The sequence below is a fragment of the Macaca thibetana genome, chromosome 11 (assembly GCF_024542745.1).
Source record: "Macaca thibetana thibetana isolate TM-01 chromosome 11, ASM2454274v1, whole genome shotgun sequence".
NCBI lineage: Eukaryota > Metazoa > Chordata > Mammalia > Primates > Cercopithecidae > Macaca > Macaca thibetana.
The window spans coordinates 502,983-524,820 of record NC_065588.1 but is presented as its reverse complement, the minus strand read 5'-3'; the positions used below and the strand labels follow the sequence as shown (position 1 = coordinate 524,820).

Here is a 21,838-nt window from a genome sequence, read left to right as displayed (position 1 = left end):
GTATCTCCTCTTCCTGTATCCTTGCCTCTGTGTTAATCCTGCCGGTGAATAACCAGGCATTGCTTAGCCCCCCTGGGGGAACGTGGAGCTGAAAAATGTGCTGATTTAACTACTGACATTTGTCACTTGCCCTCTGGGAAGCGAACTCCTCCTGCTCCCGGCCAGACCTCTCCTCCCAGAGCGCCAGCTGCCAGGGCCTCTTTCTGCTACAACAGGTGACACATTTGTGCCAGGAGACAGACACCCCAATCTCAGGTGACAGATAAAGCACCACCGTGGGCCTCATATTCTGCCCTCACAAAGCTGGGCTATCAAATTCACCATCAGCCGGAGCTTTGCCAACATCCCTCCTCTGTGCAATGCAGACTCTTCAAAGGCCTGAAGATTACCATCTTTCTCGCTGGTAAAAATATGGCATGCATATATCCCTTTGTGCTTTTTGCTTTTTTCTAAGACTCTCGCAGACGTTATTTCATGAGCTCTTCTCAACCTCCCTGTTAGGTATCGTCATCTCCATTTTCGAGATGAAGAAACAGAAACAGAAAGGCAAAGTCATCAGCTCAAGGCCACACAGTGAACACGATCATCCATGTCAAGGATTTATTACCCAGAACATCATCAGCCTTTAACACACGGCAGCTTATTATTTGCGTTATTAGTCATGATGCTGCAGATCTGGAACTCACAATTATTTCTCCTGACGCCTGGTCTGATTCACACCCAAGAGAAAGGGAGTCTGTCACTGCCCAGGCTGGCATTGGTGTTACAGATTCTGTGCTGGGACTGCAGGCCTGAGCCTCCCAACTCCACTCCAGGGCTAAAACACTTCAAAGCACTTTCAACTTAGCAGGCAAAACATTCAGATTAAGTTCTCATGTTAATAAAGACCCGGGACCAACTAGCTGACCCACAACACACCAGAACCACGGCCCATGACGGGAAAATCTCCCCTGAGTCAGCCTAACACATAGCAATGCTCAAACTCCTACCAATGCCCAACAGGGCATTTTACAACGTACGTGGCAAGAGGTATTGCTTTTGCTCCTAAGTAGTTGTGATAATGGCAATATTAATAGCAGCTAACCTTTACCGAGCACTTATTATACGCAAGGCACTACGCGAAGAGTTCGACTTCACTGCGTGAAGGTGCAGATAACGTGCGCATGTGCATACACGTCACTTCATGGTAAATGGCAAGGGAGCCCAACATATATCTCCAGAATCTGTTCGAATCGTCTGTGATCTACGCTGGGAGTAACATCATCGGCCCCAAACGAGTTGGGTTCACCTCACCCATCACTCCCACATCTTACTGCTTGCTCATGTGGAAATGAACTTTGCCACCTACAGATGTGACTGGGTGTAGACTGCTCAACCCGGTGGATGGCACAAGTCCATCACAAGGGGAGCAAAAGGGTTAACCCCAACCCCAGCTACAAGCAAGCGCTCCGTATCAGTAGGGAACCTGGAAGCAACTCATGAATGCCAACAGGAGAGGTGGAGCTGAGAGTAAGCTGGAAAAAGAGGTGGAAGCAGTGGGTGTGGGGGTAACACCTGCAGGCAGAGACGCAGAGAAGCCCTTCTGAAGCTCTGACTCCAGCCTTGGGGCAGGGATCCATTAGAAAGGGCTTGCTCCTGGGCAAGGGTATGCAAGAGGGTAAGGACTGGCCCTAGCAGGGCCCTAGGAAAGCGAGGGAGAAGGAGAGGCCTGGGAGGGCTGGTTCCACGTACACCACCACATGGAAGGACCCGAAGATCCAGGGTGAACGTAGATGACTGGCTTAGAAGCCCCAGGGTCTGTAGAGAGAACTGTCACCGGACACTCAAACTGGAATGAGAAAAGGTGATGAAATCCAGAGGAACTGAACAGAAACAGAGCCCTTCGCCCACTAGTGAGCAGGAGGTTGTCAAGGGAATGGACAAGAGGCCATGACATCCAGGCACAGTTCCACAAAGCCAGGCACCAGCACTGAGTCCTGGGAGGGAAAAGCAGGGCCTGCGGCTCTGTCCTTGGAGAGCACGTGGGGCCAGTCACACGTCCTCAGCAGGGCGAAGCTGCTAGGGGTAGTAGCCAGCAGGGCAGGGCCTGAACCCCACCAGAAACCTCAAGTGGCGCAGAGAGTGAGGGGTGAAGCCAGGGGCCTGTCACCTGGGAGGGAGTCTCTAAGGCAAACCCAACGCTCCAATGGCAGAGTCCGGGTGTGTGGCTAAACCTATCCTTTCTAGTCCATGATGCCCCAGGGAACCTGATGCAAGAAAAATTATTAGTAATCCAACAGTAATAGCTAGCGCTGAGATGTTAGGCATTTATGTAAACATACATAGGCCTGTTATGTTTATAGTAAATGAAACATTGGGTGTTTTATTTCATATAATAAACCTCGCTGGGTGCAGTGGCTCACACCTGTATTCTCAGCCACTCAGGAGGCTGAGGTGGGAGGATGGCCTGAGCCCGGGAGTTCAGGCTGTAGTGCGTTAGGACCGTACCTGTGAATTGCCACTGCACTCCAGCCTGGGCAACATAGTGAGACCCTGTCTCTAAAAACATTTAAAGATTAAAAATTAATAGAATAAACCTACAGGAAAGGAAGACTTAGAGGTTAAAATTCTTGCTAAAAGTCACATAGGCCGTAGGTGACCGAGCCAATATTTGAACCCAGGACAAAAGCCTGGGTACTAAATTCCACTACTGTCTATGGAATGTGCTTGAGAATTTGTGCCTGCCTCCACTATCACCCTCATTATCACCTGGTGTCAGGTACCACCGAGTCACCAGCTACCCCTGTTCCCCATCCCCTCTCCAGTGACCTCCTCCTCACCCACCCACCCACACTTCACACACACACACACCCCCACCCCAGACCATTTTCTTATATTCTCTCTCATTTGGCCACTAACATCTCTCCATATAAGCCCCCCAAATGCAAGGGAGAGTGTGGAGACCCAACTCCATTGTCCCATAGTCCCAAAACAGCTGGAGAATTGGACACGAGCGCATTTGAGCATGGGCCTGCTCCCCTCTTCCCGCTTCCAAGCTCTTCCTTCTCAACGTAAGCCACCCAGCTGTGTGTCTGCAAGCAGACGCTGCCCTGGCCCCATCTCACGCGCCCTCGCAGCACAGGTGTGCACGGGGGGGGGGCAAGTGAGGAGCAGCAGAAAGGTGGACTCCTAAGGCCTCCCAGCTCCTCTAGACGAGCAGATGGATATGGGTGGGGCCATGATAAGCCTCTTCCCCACCCTCCCCTGAGCCTGCTGATGCTCACAGCCAGGGCCAGAAACCTGAAGAACAGCCAGCTGTGCCTTCCCCCGGCTTCCTGCCAAGCTGGCACCTGAGCTACTGAAATGGCTGTGGCTGCAGGCAAGCTGAGGTGTGCAAGCTACGGGCACAAGGGACTATACCTACTGCCCCACTGGGTGCCACCTAAGGGGGTCCAAGAGAGGGTATCTGAGCCCACACCAGGTGTTTGCCTGGGTATTTCTGCCCTGCTGTCAGTGCTTCCTGTTCACCCAAACGTCCCTGCTTGGCCCAAACATCCACACTGAAGTATAAAACCAGCCGGGTGTGGTGGCTCACACCTGTAATCCCAGCACTTTGGGAGGCGGAGGGTGAAAGATTGCTCGAGCTCTAGAGTTCGAGACTAGCCTGGACAACATGACAAAACCTCGTTTCTTAAAAAAACAAAACAAGGCCAGACACAGTGGCTCACGCTTGTAATCCCAGCACTTTGGGAGGCCAAGGCAGGTGGATCACCTGAGGTCAGGAGTTCGAGACCAGCCTGACCAACATGGAGAAACCCCGTCACTACTAAAAAAAAATACAAAATTAGCTGGGCTTGGTGGTGTGTGCCTGTAGTTCCAGCTATTCGGGAAGCTGAGGCAGGAGAATCACTTGAACCCGGGAGGTGGAGGTTGCGGTGAGCTGAGATCACGCCATTGCACTCTAGCCTGGGCAAAAAGAGCAAAAACTCTGTCTAAACAACAACAACAACAAACTAGCTGGGCATGATGGCACGCACCTGTGTTCCCAGCTACTCGGGAGGCTGAGGTGGGAGGATCCAGCCCAGGAGGTAGAGGCTGCAGTGAGCCACAAGTGTACAACTGCACTCCAGCCTGGGTGACAGAGGGAGATTCTATCTCAAAAACAAACAAACAAACAACAAAAACACAAAGTCTAAAACCAAGGGGGCAGATGAGAGGAGGTAGGAAGAGGGGGCAGACGCCCTTTCTATTCCACTGCCGCTGCTCTGGGAATGTGGAGTCCGTCTGGACCCCGCCCGGCTCAGTAAATAGCCATTCCCCAGGCCGTGAATTTGATCAGAAGAGGCCACAGAAGGTTTGACCAGGCCATGGGATCACCTCTAAGATATCGTCATCATCATCATCATCATCATCATTACAAAAAAATAAAACTAACACCTACAGCATTTAAGGGCCCATTTAGCAGTAAGTGCTGTGACAATCACAGCCACAAACACAGTCCTGTGAAGGGGAATTCTGGCTTAAGACCCTTGATAAAATGGGATGATTTAGGAAAATCTAGAAGTAATAGAGTCAGGGACTTCTAAGACCGGCCGAAGCCCATGGACCTAGCGAAGGCCCACAGAGGCGTTTCCAGGGTCCCTCAGATCAGTCCTGACTTTTCTGAACCCGTCAGGCTGGTCTTTTCCGATCTTCTTTCTGCCCTGGGAGAGGACGAGCTTCTGCATGCAGAGGGAAGATGGGGGGCAATCCTCTTCCTTCCTGGAGTCTTTCAAAGAGGACGTGCAGGGGTGGTCAGGAGTAAGCGATCAGCAGGCTGAGAAAGAATGAGCTAATGAGTCAACCACCAGCAGGCATTTACTGAGCACCTGCTGTGTGCGGTGCTTAGTCCGACCAGCAGGGATTTACTGAGCACCTGCTGTGTGCGGTGCTTAGTCCCACAAGCAGGCATTTACTGAGCACCTGCTGTGTGCGGTGCTTAGTCCCACCAGCAGGCATTTACTGAGCACCTGCTGTGTGCGGTGCTTAGTCCCACCAGCAGGCATTTACTGAGCACCTGCTGTGTGCGGTGCTTAGTCCCACCAGCAGGCATTTACTGAGCACCTGCTGTGTGCGGTGCTTAGTCCCACCAGCAGGCATTTACTGAGCACCTGCTGTGTGCCGTGCTTAGTCCCACCAGCAGGCATTTACTGAGCACCTGCTGTGTGCCGTGCTTAGTCCCACCAGCAGGCATTTACTGAGCACCTGCTGTGTGCCGTGCTTAGTCCCACCAGCAGGCATTTACTGAGCACCTGCTGTGTGCGGTGCTTAGTCCCACCAGCAGGCATTTACTGAGCACCTGCTGTGTGCGGTGCTTAGTCCCACCAGCAGGGATTTACTGAGCACCTGCTGTGTGCGGTGCTTAGTCCCACCAGCAGGGATTTACTGAGCACCTGCTGTGTGCGGTGCTTAGTCCCACCAGCAGGCATTTACTGAGCACCTGCTGTGTGCGGTGCTTAGTCCCACCAGCAGGCATTTACTGAGCACCTGCTGTGTGCGGTGCTTAGTCCTCTGCTAACCGCTGTGATAACAGAAAAGTGCCAACGGAGACATTCAGCTGCACCCTTCCCTAGGTGCAGTTAGGACGGACGTCCACGGACCTGTGGATGTGCCCTGGCACACTTACTCATGCCCACAGGCAGGGCACACACAAGCCAGTTCTGCATTATGCAAACAAGCAGACCTCATTAGACGTCAGGGCTAACTGGATGCTAATGACATGATGCCGCTCATCACGTTTCCATTTCTTAGGCCTGCAGGAACCTGGGGCAGAACGTTCTGCAAACAGTTTCCGGGACTGGGAAACTGGTCTTCAATGTCCTAAAGAGTCCGGGAAAAGCAGCGGAGATGTAGGAAAACCCTGACTCTGTAAGACGGTGATGGAGAAGTTTCAGCAGAAACATCTTCAGAACTCACCTCACGTTTACCACCGAACATGGAAGCTCTGAACGGTTTGGGGCCACAGTGGGACAGTAGCCCAGTAGCTGGTCAAAAGCCTGTGCTCTTCCTCCTGTTCCTTTCCAGGTGAAAGGACGGAGGTGGTTTCCATGGTTGGAGGCCTACAGGGACACACGCGTTATAGAAACAAAGAGAAGGAACCAGCATGAAAAAACTGACGATTGGAAAAAGAGTGGGAGAGGAGAAGAATGTAGTCAGGAATGTGGCTTTGAAAAGAAGAAAAGATCACGAGGTCAGGAGATCGAGACCATCCTGGCGAACAGGTGAAACCCCATCTCTACTAAAAAATACAAAAAACTAGCCGGGTGCGGTGACGGCGCCTGTAGTCCCAGCTACTCGGGAGGCTGAGGCAGGAGAATGGCGTAAACCCGGGAGGCGGAGCTTGCAGTGAGCTGAGATCGCGCCACTGCACTCCAGCCCGGGCGACAGAGCGAGACTCTGTCTCAAAAAAAAAAAAAAAAGAAAAAAGAAAAGAAGAAAAGAGAGCATCACCTCACCAGCAACCGAGAGACATGGGGAACAGTTGATGATAACTGTGTTATTGGCTGGGCACAGTGGTTCACATCTGTAATCCCAGCACTTTGGGGGGTTGAGGTGGGCGGATGACCTGAGGTCAGGAGTTCGAGACCAGCCTGACCAACATGGTGAAACCCCGTCTCTACTAAAAATACAAAAATTAGCCAGGCATGGTGGCATGTGCCTGTAATCCCTGCTACTCAGGAGGCTGAGGCAGGAGAATCGCTTGAACCCAGGAGGTGGAGGTTGCAGTGAGCCAAGATCGCACCACTGCACTCCAGCCTGGGCAACAGAGCGAGACACCATCTCAACAACAACAACAATCAATCAATCAGTCAAATTGTGTTATTTATGAAGAGGTTAGACTTGTAGGCTGACTACAGTAAGATGCCAAAAGGGACCTGGGTGGGAAACAATACTGTTTACAAAACCCTCCTCCATACATTAACCCACTTAACCCACCACCAAGTTTAACAGAGGATAGTGGCAGGTTTAACACAACGAGTTTAACGCACCACATGCATTTAACAGAGGATAAACACAACAGCTAGCGAATGTGCATTTGCCCAGGGCAGTCATCATGCTAAGCACTTGACATAAATGGTCTTGTTTAATCTTCATAACAATCCTTTAGATAGGTATTAATATTATTCCCATTTTACAGATGAGAAAACTGAGGTCCTGACTGGTAAGGATGGTGCATACCTGCCCAAGAACTCACAACATCTAGATAATAGAGCTGAGATTTAACTCGTTCGTTTTCTTTTCTTTCTTTTTTTTTTTTTTTTTTTAACATCTCTTAACAAGTATCTTACACAGACCCTTTTGTTTGTTGAATACAAAAGCAATGGAATCCGAGGAAAGCAGAAAGAGGTATGGCCCTGAGGCCAAAAAAGTTTTCCAGGCCCACACAGGGACTGGGTTTGGGACCAGCAGCCAGGAGCCACAGCCACCCCGCCCTCTCCCCACCTGATGGCTCCTTTTGGAAAACACACTGTGATTAAGCCCTTTCTCTTTTCTGCATCAGGCTTGAAAACAAAAAAGGTACGTTATCTGATCTGGAGGGCTGCCAGCTGCTGGTATGCGGGGTCTGACGATTATAACTTGCCAAAGTCAAACTGAGGTTGTTGTAACCTGTCCTTGGTAGCAATAAGTGGGACGGGGAAGGCATGTATGACAGTAACTTTGTTCTCCAAGAAAGGAATATGGGGATCTGCTTTCCTCCTCCCCATGAAACGTCATTTTAATGGGACTTCAGGTTAGCCCACCGCGGGGTGGAGGAGTGCGTTGTATATTGTTTTGTCAACCATCCCACCACGGATCGGTCGGTCTATCCGATGTGTGATTTTTTGTTTTTGTTTTTGTTTTTGAGACGGAGTCTCACACTGTGGCCTGGGCGAGAGTGCACTGGCAAGATCTCAGCTCACTTCAACCTCCACCTCCCAGATTCAAGCAATTCTCCTGCCTCAGTCTCCCGAATAGCTGGGATTACAGGCGCCTGCCACCACCCTCAGCTAATTTTTTGTATTTTTAGTAGAAACGGGGTTTCACTATTTGGCCAGACTGGTCTCGAACTCCTGACCTCGTAAGCCGCCTGTCTTGGCCTCCCAGTGTTGGGATGACAGGCGTGAGCCACTGCGTCCAGCCTCTTTCCGATGTTTTCCATCAGAGCTGATTCATCTTCTTATTCTTATTTTTATCCCAGTGCCATAAATCATTTCCATTTTGCGGATGGAGACACAGAGACCTGCAGAAAAGTTAACTGATTTGTTCAATGTCAAAGGGAAGCCTGTGCTAAGGACCGGACTGGAGACGAGGCCGTTGATCCCCGGCCCAGGACTTTGTGCACCACAGCACAGCACCCGCCGGAGCTGCTGGAGTTAAGTGAGCCGCAGGCAGAGCGTTCCCGGGGAGGACGCCGGCTGAACCTAACCTAGGCAGGGGCTGAAAATCAGCACCATGCAGAGGCAAAAACCAGGTCTTGTTTGTTACCAGATTCTCACTGTATAAATGAGTTAAAATTAGTGGTTTCAACACATCCCCACTTCAGAAAAGGATTAAATTGCCTGGGCCTTTATATTCTCATTATATAAACCAGGCATTTGATGCACGTGGAGTGAACGAACGAACGAAGGAAGGACAAGGAGGGTTGAGAGGCCTGGCGTACTGATCATGCTAGAACCGATTAGGCATCGTGACCGATTAGGTCACGATTCTGGGCTAGGGACCGAATGAAGTGACAGACACTGGCCCTGACATTGAGAAATTAACAACCAGCTGAAGGCTGTCCCAGCACCCTGTGGACACTCACAATGGCACACATGTCAAAGGCACAGCCCAAAGGTGCTTCGAAGGAAGTGCTTTCTTTAGGGAATGCTTTCTCTCTTTTTTAAATTTAATTTTTAGGGGGAGTGTGTATTTAGTAAAATACCTACAACATAAAAGTTACCATTTATTTTATTTTTTTGAAACAGTCTCCCTCTGTCACCCAGCTGCAGTGCAGAGTACAGTGGTGTGATCTCAGCTCACTGCAGCCTTGACCTCCCAGGTTCAAGCAATCATCCCAGCCCAGCTCCTAGATAGCTGGGACCACAGGCGCGTGCCACCATGCCTGGCTAATTTTTTTTTTTTTTTTTTTTTTTGGTAGAGACGGGGGTTTCTCTGTTGCCCAGGCTGGTCTTGAACTCCTAGGCTCAAGAGATCCTGCCTTCTTGGCCTCTCAAAGTGCTGAGATTACAGACGTGAGCCACCATGCCTGGCCCATTTTAACCATTTTAAAGTGTACAGTTTAATGGCATTAAGAACGTTCACACTGCCGTGCAACCGTCACCACCATCCACCTCCAGAACCTCCCCATCTTGCCGAACTGAAACTCTGTTCCCGTTAAGCACTAAGTGCCACTTTCCCTCCCCCCAGCGCCCGGCAACCACCACTCTACCTTCTGTCTCTCTGAATTGGACTCCTCACAGGATTTGACCTCACAGAAATGGAATCAGACAACATTTTTCCCTTTGTGTCTGGCTTTTCTCACTTCACATGTTCGCAAGGTTCGCCCATGTTGTGGCACGTGTCGGAATTTCCTTCCTTTTTTAAGGCTGAATATCCCATTGTATGGATAGACCACATTTCGGTTATCCATTCATCTGTCATATACACTTGGGCTGTTTCCACCTCCTGCTATTGTGGCAAATGCTGCTGTGAACATGAGCGTGCAAATATCTCTCAGAGCCCCTGCTTTCCACGCTTTTGGAAGGCATGTTTTTTTTTTTTTGAGACGGAGTCTCGCTCTGTCGCCCAGGCTGGAGTGCAGTGGCTGGATTTCAGCTCACTGCAAGCTCCGCCTCCCGGGTTTACGCCATTCTCCTGCCTCAGCCTCCCCAGTAGCTGGGACTACAGGCGCCCGCCACCTCGCTCGGCTAGTTTTTTTGTATCTTTTAGTAGAGACGGGGTTTCACCATGTTAGCCAGGATGGTCTCGATCTCCTGACCTCGTGATCCGCCAGTCTCGGCCTCCCAAAGTGCTGGGATTACAGGCGTGAGCCACCGTGCCCGGCCCAGCACGTTTTTTTAAACTGCACACAAGTAGCAGGTGCTGCAGGCCAAGGGAGGCCAGGCTGCTCTCTTCTTTGGTGGCAAAGCCCATGTTCGATGGAGAAAGCAGAAAGTCCGGGAAACCTTGGGTGGAAAGAGGAGGAGTGGCAGGTGAGTCGAGTCAGGTTGGGGCAATCCCAGCCAACAAGTTTAAAAAAAAAAAAAAAGAACTTCTGAGTGAGCCTGGAGTAGGGCTCTCCCCAGGGACAGGGAGGTCCTAGTCCACTAGCCTGTGTGGAAGTCAGCAGTTCCAACACATCCTAGCTTCAGAGAGAGGCTAAGTTACCTGCTCCCGTGGAAGCTCCAGCTCAGTGCCGATAGAGGTCTGCACACTGTTGGTTGCCTGTCCTCAGTAAGGCCGGTACAGGAACTTAGAGCGAGCATGTAGAATTAATGCAATTTGACATTGCGGCAACATCAACGTGTGATGGTGGAATCATCTCAATGCACGTGTATTTTGGATGTTTTGAACCCCTGTGGTGAGTCTCATGTTGTGCAAGCCGCATACCGGGATTGTGCAGCAGGACCATGTCACTCAGTGACGGACCAGAAACTGCAAACAAGGCGGGAAAAACTGGTTCTTCACAGTAGTTTCTTCCAGTTAGCATCACGGGCCTGCCTCCCCGCCCTCTCTTACTTCCTAACTCAGGACAAGAGTAATTCTGGGAAAGACCACAGAGTAGAATCACAGAATCAAAGACAGAACCACACCACAGGCCCCGGAAGGGCCAGGAACCACAGCAGTGATGAGGATCTCCGCAGTTACCCAGTGACCCAGCTCCAGACACCTCGGTGTGTCTCCCCTTAGGATTCACATTCCCAGGACAGTCTAAGTGACTTTAAGACGTAAATTCCCGGGAAAGAGGGTCTAAGTGACCCCAGGATTCAAATCCCCAGACGTCCCATGGTGGTGGAGGGTCGGCCACATCAGCAGGAGTGATGACAAGAGCCCTGCTGGTAGAAGGACCACACGTCCTTCTAACTCCATTAGAATCGTGGGTGGGGAGCGGGCGATTTTCTGAATCTTCCCTGTGAAAACAGCCTAACTCTGAATAACTGATTGTTACTCCTAAACCAGGGGTGCGACTTCTCTGAGAGTCATTACGTGTTTAATGCAAACACACATCAAATGCAGCTGAAGGTATCAAAGATACAAACATATGGAGTTAGTTTTCCAATACTGGAGAAACTTTGCAGGACACGTGGAAGATGGAAGAGCTGACTATTCAGAATGTCCCCTGGAAAAGTGGGTTCCCGCACAGGCAGACAATGCACAAGTATTTCTCGGAAAGTTAAGATAAAACAGTCATCTGTCAGAGCCTTTGAAAGCGAGACTCCAATTCATATAGACACATTGGAGACGGGAGTCTCGCTCTGTCACCCAGGCTAGAGCACAGTGGCACAATCTTGGCTCAGTGCAACCTCCGCCTCCCGGGTTCAAGAGATTCTCCTCCCTCAGGAGAATCTCCTACCCTCCTGAGTAGCTGGGATTACAGGCAGGTGCCACCACGCCCGGCTAATTTTTGTATTTTTAGTAGAGACAGGGTTTCACCATGTTGGCGAGGCTGGTCTCGAACTCCTGATCTCAGGTGATCCGCCTGTCTTGGCCTCCCAAAGTGCTGGGATTGCAGGCATGAACCACTGAGCCTAGCCTCCAATTCATTTTTAACTATAGTTTTTTTAAAAAAGAAAATTTAAGAACTGTTGCTGTCTAGAGAAGCTGAGAGATCATCATTGCAAGCTCTAACATTCGACATGTTAGTAAACTGAAGCTTTGAAGACGGAGACCATTGTCTGAGGTAACAAAGCAAGTCAGAGGCAGAACCAGGACTAGAGCCCAGGTCTCCGCTCTCTGGTCTGAGAATCTTCAGCTCAGACCACACATCCAGTCTCTAACGTGTGGGGCTGTTCTCGGTTTTGAGCCTGATGAGGATGCACAGCGGTGTCAGGAGTGGTAGTAAAGCATTTAATAGTTTGGAATCCTAAAACTGAACACAGCCCCTCTTGGGGAAACAGTCCAAGTCTAAAGAGGCAGCCTGGAGAACAAGCTTCTCTGAGAATCCGAGACCCTACAAGCTTAAGTCCAGACTAATTAGAAATCTAGAATCATTTTTTCTTTCTTTGAGATAGCATCTTGCTCTGTCACCAAGCCTGGAGGCAATCACGGCTCACTGCAGCTTCTAACTCCTGGGCTCAAGCGATCCTCCCACCTTAGCCTCCTGAGTAGCTGGTACTACAGGCATAAGCCACCACGCCCAGGTAATTTTTATTTTATTTTATTTTTTGTAGAGATGGGGTCTTGCTATGTTACCCAGCTCGGTCTTGAACTCCTGGCCTCAAGCGATCCTCCCATCTTGGTCCCTCTAAGTGTTGGGACTACACATGTAAGCCATCCCGCCCAGCCTAGAATCTTTTATCATATAAAGCAAGCTTTTGAGCTCTTCAGAAGCATAAGCCACGTAACACTCACCTCTGAGCCCTCCTTTGGCTTTAGCCTAAAAACTCTTCCTGTGCACTCACAACGGTGCATTCTTGGCTAACTGGGGTATAAGAGGCCTAGCTGTCGGCCTGTCTTGGCTTTGGACACGCCTTCCTCACTAAGCTTAATCATTTCCAGCTAGTGACTTAAAGGACAGGCGCGGGACTCTCCCTGACACTTGAACACTTGGAGGCCAGTGCAGGGTTATTAACTGGCCTGATTTCAATATTGTTGTGCCTCAGGGAAGAGGGAGGTTTGAGGAGAGGCAGAGAGATGGGAGAACCGTCCATGAGTGGGGCAGTTGGAACACACACCACATTTATTAAGTTCACCATCTTCTTTGGGTGCAGTCTGTGGCACCCCAAAATAATTACAACGGTAACGTCACAGATCACAGATTACCACACCAGATGAAATAGTAATGAAAACATCAGAAGTATTGTAAGTATCACCAAATGTGACAGACATGGAGCAAGCGCACACGGCTGGAAACACGGCGCTGATAGCCTTGGGGCACGCACGGCTGGAAACACGGCGCTGGGAGACTTGGGGCGCGCACGGCTGGAAACACGGCGCTGGGAGACTTGGGGCGCGCACGGCTGGAAACACGGCGCTGGGAGACTTGGGGGCGCGCACGGCTGGAAACACGGCGCTGGGAGACTTGGGGCGCGCACGGCTGGAAACACGGCGCTGGGAGACTTGGGGCGCGCACGGCTGGAAACACGGCGCTGGGAGACTTGGGGCGCGCACGGCTGGAAACACGGCGCTGGGAGACTTGGGGCGCGCACGGCTGGAAACACGGCGCTGGGAGACTTGGGGCGCGCACGGCTGGAAACACGGCGCTGGGAGACTTGGGGCGCGCACGGCTGGAAACACGGCGCTGGGAGACTTGGGGCGCGCACGGCTGGAAACACGGCGCTGGGAGACTTGGGGCGCGCACGGCTGGAAACACGGCGCTGGGAGACTTGGGGCGCGCACGGCTGGAAACACGGCGCTGGGAGACTTGGGGCGCGCACGGCTGGAAACACGGCGCTGGGAGACTTGGGGCGCGCACGGCTGGAAACACGGCGCTGGGAGACTTGGGGCGCGCACGGCTGGAAACACGGCGCTGGGAGACTTGGGGCGCGCACGGCTGGAAACACGGCGCTGGGAGACTTGGGGCGCGCACGGCTGGAAACACGGCGCTGGGAGACTTGGGGCGCGCACGGCTGGAAACACGGCGCTGGGAGACTTGGGGCGCGCACGGCTGGAAACACGGCGCTGGGAGACTTGGGGCGCGCACGGCTGGAAACACGGCGCTGGGAGACTTGGGGCGCGCACGGCTGGAAACACGGCGCTGGGAGACTTGGGGCGCGCACGGCTGGAAACACGGCGCTGGGAGACTTGGGGCGCGCACGGCTGGAAACACGGCGCTGGGAGACTTGGGGCGCGCACGGCTGGAAACACGGCGCTGGGAGACTTGGGGCGCGCACGGCTGGAAACACGGCGCTGGGAGACTGGGGGGGCGCGCACGGCTGGAAACACGGCGCTGGGAGACTTGGGGCGCGCACGGCTGGAAACACGGCGCTGGGAGACTTGGGGCGCGCACGGCTGGAAACACGGCGCTGGGAGACTTGGGGCGCGCACGGCTGGAAACACGGCGCTGGGAGACTTGGGGCGCGCACGGCTGGAAACACGGCGCTGGGAGACTTGGGGCGCGCACGGCTGGAAACACGGCGCTGGGAGACTTGGGGCACGCACGGCTGGAAACACGGCGCTGATAGACTTGGGGCGCGCACGGCTGGAAACACGGCGCTGGGAGACTTGGGGCGCGCACGGCTGGAAACACGGCGCTGGGAGACTTGGGGCGCGCACGGCTGGAAACACGGCGCTGGGAGACTTGGGGCGCGCACGGCTGGAAACACGGCGCTGGGAGACTTGGGGCACGCACGGCTGCCATGACCTTCCATCTGTAAACAAAGCAGCATCTGTGAAGGGCATAAAGCAAAGCATGATAAGACGACGCGTGTACCGCTCCGTGATCTCTCGTAACACGCTACACGGAGGGAGAAAACACCCTACTCTGTGCACGGACAACTACTTTTTTAAATAAACGAGCAAATGCAAGTATACTTGAGAAGAGAGAGGAGTGGAGACTCACTGGCTGGAAAGCAAGCTAGGAGGGAGCCCCCACAGGCACGTCGTCGATGTTATTTATGTTTTCTTTTGACCTCTACAAATAAGAATCTGTTCCCTGGACTGCAGTGTCATTGTTGAAATATCTACTTTAGTTCAGGTACTATTAGTCACAATCTCATAAGGTAATTTCTACTGATCCACTCTTACCTTTCAGCAATGCAATGAGACGTCGACCCTTATGACGGCTGATTAAACTACCGAGCAGGGTTTTTACATCCCGTACAGCTCTATGTCTATAGAGAAAAGTATAGCAATAGAAAAGTGAGAACCTTACTAAATCAACTGGTTATTCGATGTGTTAGTGACCATATTTTCTGAACTCAAAATCAGGATATGTGATCTGGCTATCGCAACAGAATGCGTGAAATAGTTCATCTCTCCTGGAAAACCAGGCCGGTCACACTGTTTGACACCGTTATCAGTTTCAAAGACCTCTGTTGTCCTTAGTCTCTCACATCCACTAAAATCACTGGTCAGAGGACCAGACGGGACTGCTCCACACAACTCTATCTAACCCATGTACAGCTGGGTCAACAGACATGTTGCTAAAGACACATGGATAGCTTTAGAGGATAAAAGTTTACTCCAAGGCCGGGCGCGGTGGCTCAAGCCTGTAATCCCAGCACTTTGGGAGGCCGAGATGGGCGGATCACGAGGTCAGGAGATCGAGACCATCCTGGCTAACACGGTGAAACCCCGTCTCTACTAAAAATACAAAAAACTAGCCGGGCGAGGTGGCGGCGCCTGTGGTCCCAGCTACTCGGGAGGCTGAGGCAGGAGAATGGCGGGAACCCGGGAGGCGGAGCTTGCAGTGAGCTGAGATCCGGCCACTGCACTCCAGCCTGGGCGACAGAGCGAGACTCCGTCTCAAAAAAAAAAAAAAAAAAAAAAAAAAAAAGACAAAAAAAAAAGTTTACTCCAAAACCCCATATCCCATGTCGTGTCTTGCCCCTAACCCCCAGCAATTTCTCCCACCGCTCCCTTTTCCCCGAGCCAGTGCATGAATCCAGGGCTACCTCCATGCTGGCAGGACATGACCGCTGGCCCAAACCATACGCAGAAGTGGAAACAGCAGTAGAACCAATGCTAGGTCAAATATATGTTGAAATTCCCCCACACAGAGGACATAACGAGGGTAGAAAGCTGAGAACATGAAAGGGGCTAACCTGGCCAACGAGAGAATACTTTCCGCAGAAACAACCCTAGGGTTATGGCAAGCGCTGCTGAGGGCTGAGTGAGGAGCTCACCTCTTGCTGATGAGACTGCAGTCGCTAAGTTGCTAAGAAACAGCAGTCGTTCAACTTAAATTTGTGTCCCTGATTCGGCTGAAAGAGCCTCAGTGAACCAACACATCAACAAGGTCTGGTGGGAATCAAAGAGAAAATCAAGGATATCTAAGAAGATGAGCTGATAAAAAGCTGCTCGGGATGGGATGGATGACTCTGATCCTTACCAAAAAAAAAAAAACAAAAAAAAGCAGAAAGGAAAAGAGAGACGCTTTGGGGAAGGAGCCAATGCTCCGAGAAAGCTCCAGGATGAAAGGCGAGGGAGCCTTATTGCCAATGAGCCGGATTCTGCCAGCAGTGAACATTTGAACCCTTCAGATCTGTGTGACTCTCATTTTACCTGCATGATGCTTAAATGGTTTCTGAAATGTTCTCCTAGTTGAGGTATTTGTGAAGACAACTGAGGCACAGAGAAGTTGCATTGTTTTTCTTTTGGCTTCTTGAGCATAAACTTTGATATTTAATGACCTGTGATAGCTGCCGGTATCCTAGGAATACATAAAACCCTTGAGAAGCTATTAACTGTTTAGCCTTCCCAGGTCTTAGGGGAATATGTTTTCCATCTTTCAAAGAGCCTGTTGTAGGCAATTTGTAGGGTAAGATGCAAATATTCCCTTGAGTGGGCTGAGGCACTGAGCTAGGTTTCCCTGGAGTTCACCACCATATAAAAAGATACAGGCTTCTCACAAAGACTGCACAGTCTGATATTTATTTGGAACTGGCTTCTTGGATCAGTTTATTAGCATTCTGATGGTTGCACGAAATGGCTTACGGTGGGAAGAAAGCTTTAAAAGAGACCTGAAAGAAGAAGCCACATGGACAGACAACAAGCTAGATTTTCGAAGCATCTATTAGGTATATAGTCAGTCCTTGGCATACACAGGTTCCATAGGTTTCATATCCGTGGATTCAACCAATAGCGATTGAAAATATTCAGAAAAATAAAAATAAAAAACAATATAACGATAGAAAATACAAATCAAGAATATACAACATAACAACTATTTACAATGCTATGTAAATGCAAACGCTATTGCATCGTATTAGGTATTAGAAGTAATCTAGGGATGATTTAAATATATGGGAGGGGCTGGGCACAGTGCCTCATGCCTATAATTCTAGTACTTTGAGAGGCTGAGATGGGAGGATAGCTCAGAGCCCAGGAGTTGGAGACTAGGCTGAGCAACATAACAGACCTCATCTTTACAACCACAACAACAACAACAATTAGCCGGGCATGGTGGCACACGCCTGTGGTACTAGAGGCTGAGGAGGGAAGACTGCTTGAGTCCCTGAGTTGGAGGCTGCAATGAGCTATGATCACCACTGCACTCCAGCCTGGGGAACAGAGTGAGACCCAGAGTCTTAAAAAAATTATATGGGAGGATGTGTGTAGGTTATATGCAAATACTGCACCATATTTTATAAAAGGGACCTGAGTATCCTTGGATTTTAGTATCCATGGGGAATCCTGGAATCAATCCCCCGTGGATACCAAGAGACAACTGCACATAGCTGCCTTGTCTGGCTCTGAGTGGATGTTCGAAGATGGGTAAGAACCACCTGCAGATCCAGAAAGATCTGGAATTGAATCCCCGTCCTGCCACATTTTAGCTTGTGACCTTGGGCAAGTTCCTTAATATCTTAAAGCCCAGTTGCTTCACCCCCCTACTCCCATAATTCAGCTGGAAAGATGAATTAGGTACATGAATGGATGAATTTCCAACGTACAACAGCCCCGTAAGGTACTATGCTCCCCACTCTCCTAACGATAAAACTGAGGTTTAAAGGTTCACATGGTCTGTCCCAGACCTTACAGGTGGCTAAACTGGGATTCAAACTAATTCTGTTTGGTTTGAAAGGCCACGCTCTTCCCACTACTGCCTGGTTAATCCTCATTCCGACCCTGTGAAGCCAGCACTGTGGAGCCCCACTGGTGAGGAAATGGAGGCCAAGGAGCCGGTTTGGGTCAGGCAGATAAGTCACGGCGGACGGTTCTGCGTGGCCGCTAACGCACGGCGGGGCTGGAGCTCACACCCGGCCGCCTCTCCTGTGCTTTCCCCGCGGCACAGCCCTGCTTCACGCAGGAAGGAGGGGTTTGATAACGTGACAAGGACATAACTGCGCACTGAGTCAAGTCTCCTTGAATCGAGAGAGGCAGATCCTGGTGGTCAGGGAAGACACACGGTGAAGTAGGTCATGAATAGGCATTTTGGGGAAGGTGGAATTGCTGGGTCTGGGAACATAAATAAATCCTGAAATCAAGTAAAATGGAAATAAAACCACTGTCCCTGAAGAGACCTAGATTTTACAGAGCCATCTCCAACCCCCTGGCCTCCCACAAGACACCTGTCTTGGGTTCCTGACTGAAACCCAGAAGCTTTGTTTCTAAAATACAAGTAACATACGCTTCCCTCCCTCCCCCTAGATCACAGAGTGCAGAAGCGTGTGAAGCAGAAGGTTACGATTCTCCTGCAATCCCTGATCTTCTCCCATGGGCTACTCCTCATCTTTTTGCTAAATGTTCCTCATTTGTCCTTTAACCTTTGAACACTGGATTGCTCACCTTAGGGTCAGTCTCTGATGATCGTCTTTGCCATCAACACGGCTGCCTTGCTGATCTCAGCAGGTGTTTTGGAAAACCGTCCGTACACTGATGAGTTCCCAGCCTTAGCCTGACCACTCCCTGCGCTCCCCACTTATACAGCCAATTTTCTTACTCACTCTCTCACTTGGATATCCAAGGCATCTGAAACGTAACCTAACTCTTGATTTTTCCTCCCAAACCTGCACCTCTCCATCCTGTAAGTGACAACTCCAGCCTTCCAACCACCCAGGTCAAAAATCTTCAAACTACTTGATTCCTCTCCCCATATCCAATCCCTCAGCAGGTCTCATCAGCCACACTTTCAAAAGCCGTGCAAAATCTGACGACTTCTCCCTCCTCCATCTCCACCACTCCAGTCCTAGACATCATCGCTCTTGCAGCCCCCTTGTATCCACCCCTGCACCTATGGTCTAGAAGCAAGAGGGACCCCACCAAAATGTAAGTCGGGCCATGCCAATCCTTGCTTAGAACCTTCCAGTGACTTCCCAAACCACTCAAATACAATCCAAAATCCTTCTGATGGCCAATGAGTAAAGTTTCTTGGGGAAAGACCCAGTTTACACCGGTTGCCCTGACAATTATTAATAGTACCTGCTTTCACTCTCAAAACTATTCCAATTTAAACAATCAATTATATGGTTGCTCAACTAATAAGGCCTTACAGATTAAATCTCCGACCTTGTCTCCTATCTCTTTATCACCATTTCATTCCAGCTACCCTGATCTCCTTGCTGTTCTTCCAATATGCCAGGCATGCTGTACCCCGGGCCTTTGCATGTCCTCTACCTAAACCACACTTCCCTGAGAAAGCTTCTTGCCCTCTTTACTCAGATCTCTGCTCCAATATCAGAAGACTTTTCTGATCAACCTATATATAATAACACTCTACCCCCAGCCTATCACTCTATCTAACTCTGTATTATTTTTCTCAACAGCATTTATTACCACTTGACATATTATGTGTGCATGGGTATAAAATCTGTCTTCTCCCCACACATAAATATTTGAATATATGTTCCACGAAAGCAGGATTTTTGTCTACTTTTTTCATTATGCCTAGCACATAGGTACTTGTTCAACAAATAATGTTACTGATAATAGTATCCATCTAGGCAGCAGGGGGAAGAACTTTAGAGTCAGGTGCTAAGACATCTAGCTTCATCTCTAAGCCTTGGTTTTCATCTCTGTAAGAGAGCTATATTAGTAGTATTTCCCATATGGGGTTATGAAGATCAAATGAGAGTGGCATACGGTAAATGTTCGATAAATATGAGATGATAAAAATAATAAGAGCTAACACATTTAGCATTTATAATATGCCAGGCAGTGTCTTAAACATCTTACAGATGTATCCCTTTTAATTGTCATTAAAAACCCTTTGAGGCCGGGCGCGGTGGCTCACGCCTGTAATCCCAGCACTTTGGGAGGCCAAGGCGGGCGGATCACGAGGTCAGGAGATCGAGGCCATCCTGGCTAACATGGTGAAACCCTGTCTCTACTAAAATACGAAAAAAAAATTAGCCAGGTGTGGTGGTGCCCGCCTGTGGTCCCAGCTACTCGGTACTTGGGAGGTTGAGGCAGGAGAATCGCTTGAACCCTGGAGGTGAAGGTTGCAGTGAGCCGAGATTGCACCACTGCACTCCAGCCTGGCGACACAGTGAGACTCCATCTCAAAAAAAAACAAAAAAAAAACCAAAAAAAAACCTAAACCCTTTGAGGTAGGTACTATTATTGTCTCCATTTCACAGATGAGGAAATTGAACTTCAGAGAGGTTAAGCACTTGCCACATGGCTAGTAAGTTGTGCAGCCAGGAACTCAAGGTCTTTGGTTCCAGAATTTGTGTTGTTTCTTTCGTTTCTTTCTGAGAGAGAGCCTCGCTGTCGCCCAGGCTCAAATGCAGTGATGTGATCTCGACTCCACCTCCCGGGTTCAAGAGATTCTCCTGCCTCAGCCTCCCGAGTAGCTGGGATTACAGGCTCCCACCACCAAGCCTGGCTAATTTTTGTATTTTTAGTAGAGACGAGGTTTCACAATGTTGGCCAGGCTGGTCTCGAACTTCTGACCTCAGGTGATCTGCCCACCTCAGACTCCCAAAGTGCTGGGATTACAGGCGTGAGCCACCGTGCCCGGCCAAGGAGGGTCTATTTTTTTTTTTTTTTGAGGCGGAGTCTCACTCTGTCGCCCAGGCTGGAGTGCAGTGGCGCGATCTCGGCTCACTGCAAGCTCCGCCTCCCGGGTTCCCGCCATTCTCCTGCCTCAGCCTCCCGAGTAGCTGGGACTACAGGCGCCGCCACCACGCCCGGCTAATTTTTTTGTATTTTTAGTGGAGACGGGGTTTCATTGTGTTAGCCAGGATGGTCTCGATCTCCTGACCTCGTGATCCGCCCGTCTCGGCCTCCCAAAGTGCTGGGATTACAGGCTTGAGCCACCGCGCCCGGCCGGGTCTATTTTAAAAATATAGATTGGCTTATACTATTACATATTATCCTGCAATTTGCTGTTTTTCCTCTCAACAATAATGTCACGAACATCTTTTCAATTATTTAAAAATTTTGCTGTTTGAGTCATATAATTCATCTGTGACCCGGTGCATGCTTCTTTCCTGCCTGGGAAAATTGATGTGTGGCTGAAATGGGAGTGACAATGTTGATCTACCTTAACTGGCAAGAGAAGAAGAAATTATTTACAAACAAGTACAGAACCATTTCACACCCACTAGGACAGCTGTCATTAAAAAATCAGACAATAACAAGTGTTGGCAACAGACAATAACAAGTGTTGGCACAAACACAGAGAAATTGGAACCCTTGTACATGGCTGGCGAGAGAGTAAAATGGTGCAGCCGATTTGGAAAAATCTGACAGTCCCTCAAAACACAGAGTTACTATTTGACCCAGCAATTCCATTCCCAGGTATACACCCAAAAGAAATGAAAGCCTCAGAGCATTATTACTCCCAATAGCCAAAAAGCAGAAACAATGCAAATGTCCATCAACTATGAATGGAGAAGCAAAATGTGGTCTATCCACACTGCAGAATATTACTCAGCAATAAAAAGAAATGGGCCGGGCACAGTGGCTCATGCCTGTAATCCCCATGCTTTGGGAAACTGAGGTCAGAGGATTGCTTGAGGCCAGGAGTTAGCGATCAGCCTGGGCAACACAGGGAGACCCTGTCTACACAAAATAGTTGTGAGCTATTGTC

At 50.1% G+C, this 21,838-nt stretch overlaps 1 protein-coding gene and 1 long non-coding RNA gene across 7 annotated transcripts in view; both read right to left on the bottom strand.

Annotated features, from left to right (window-relative positions):
• The window catches only part of B4GALNT3 (beta-1,4-N-acetyl-galactosaminyltransferase 3), a 108,144-nt gene that overhangs the window by 38,610 nt on the left and 47,696 nt on the right, over positions 1-21,838 (bottom strand). The window lies entirely within an intron of this gene.
• Positions 3,378-6,428, bottom strand: LOC126930261 (uncharacterized). Of its 4 annotated transcripts, none has more exons than XR_007717540.1 (3): positions 5,365-6,428; positions 4,942-5,270; positions 3,378-4,847 (listed from the first exon to the last, which is right to left on the bottom strand). It is a non-coding gene; the product is annotated as an uncharacterized LOC126930261 (long non-coding RNA). The 4 variants fall into 4 exon arrangements; XR_007717538.1 differs by having other exon boundaries at positions 4,942-5,364; positions 5,412-6,427; XR_007717539.1 differs by having other exon boundaries at positions 4,942-5,364; positions 5,459-6,427.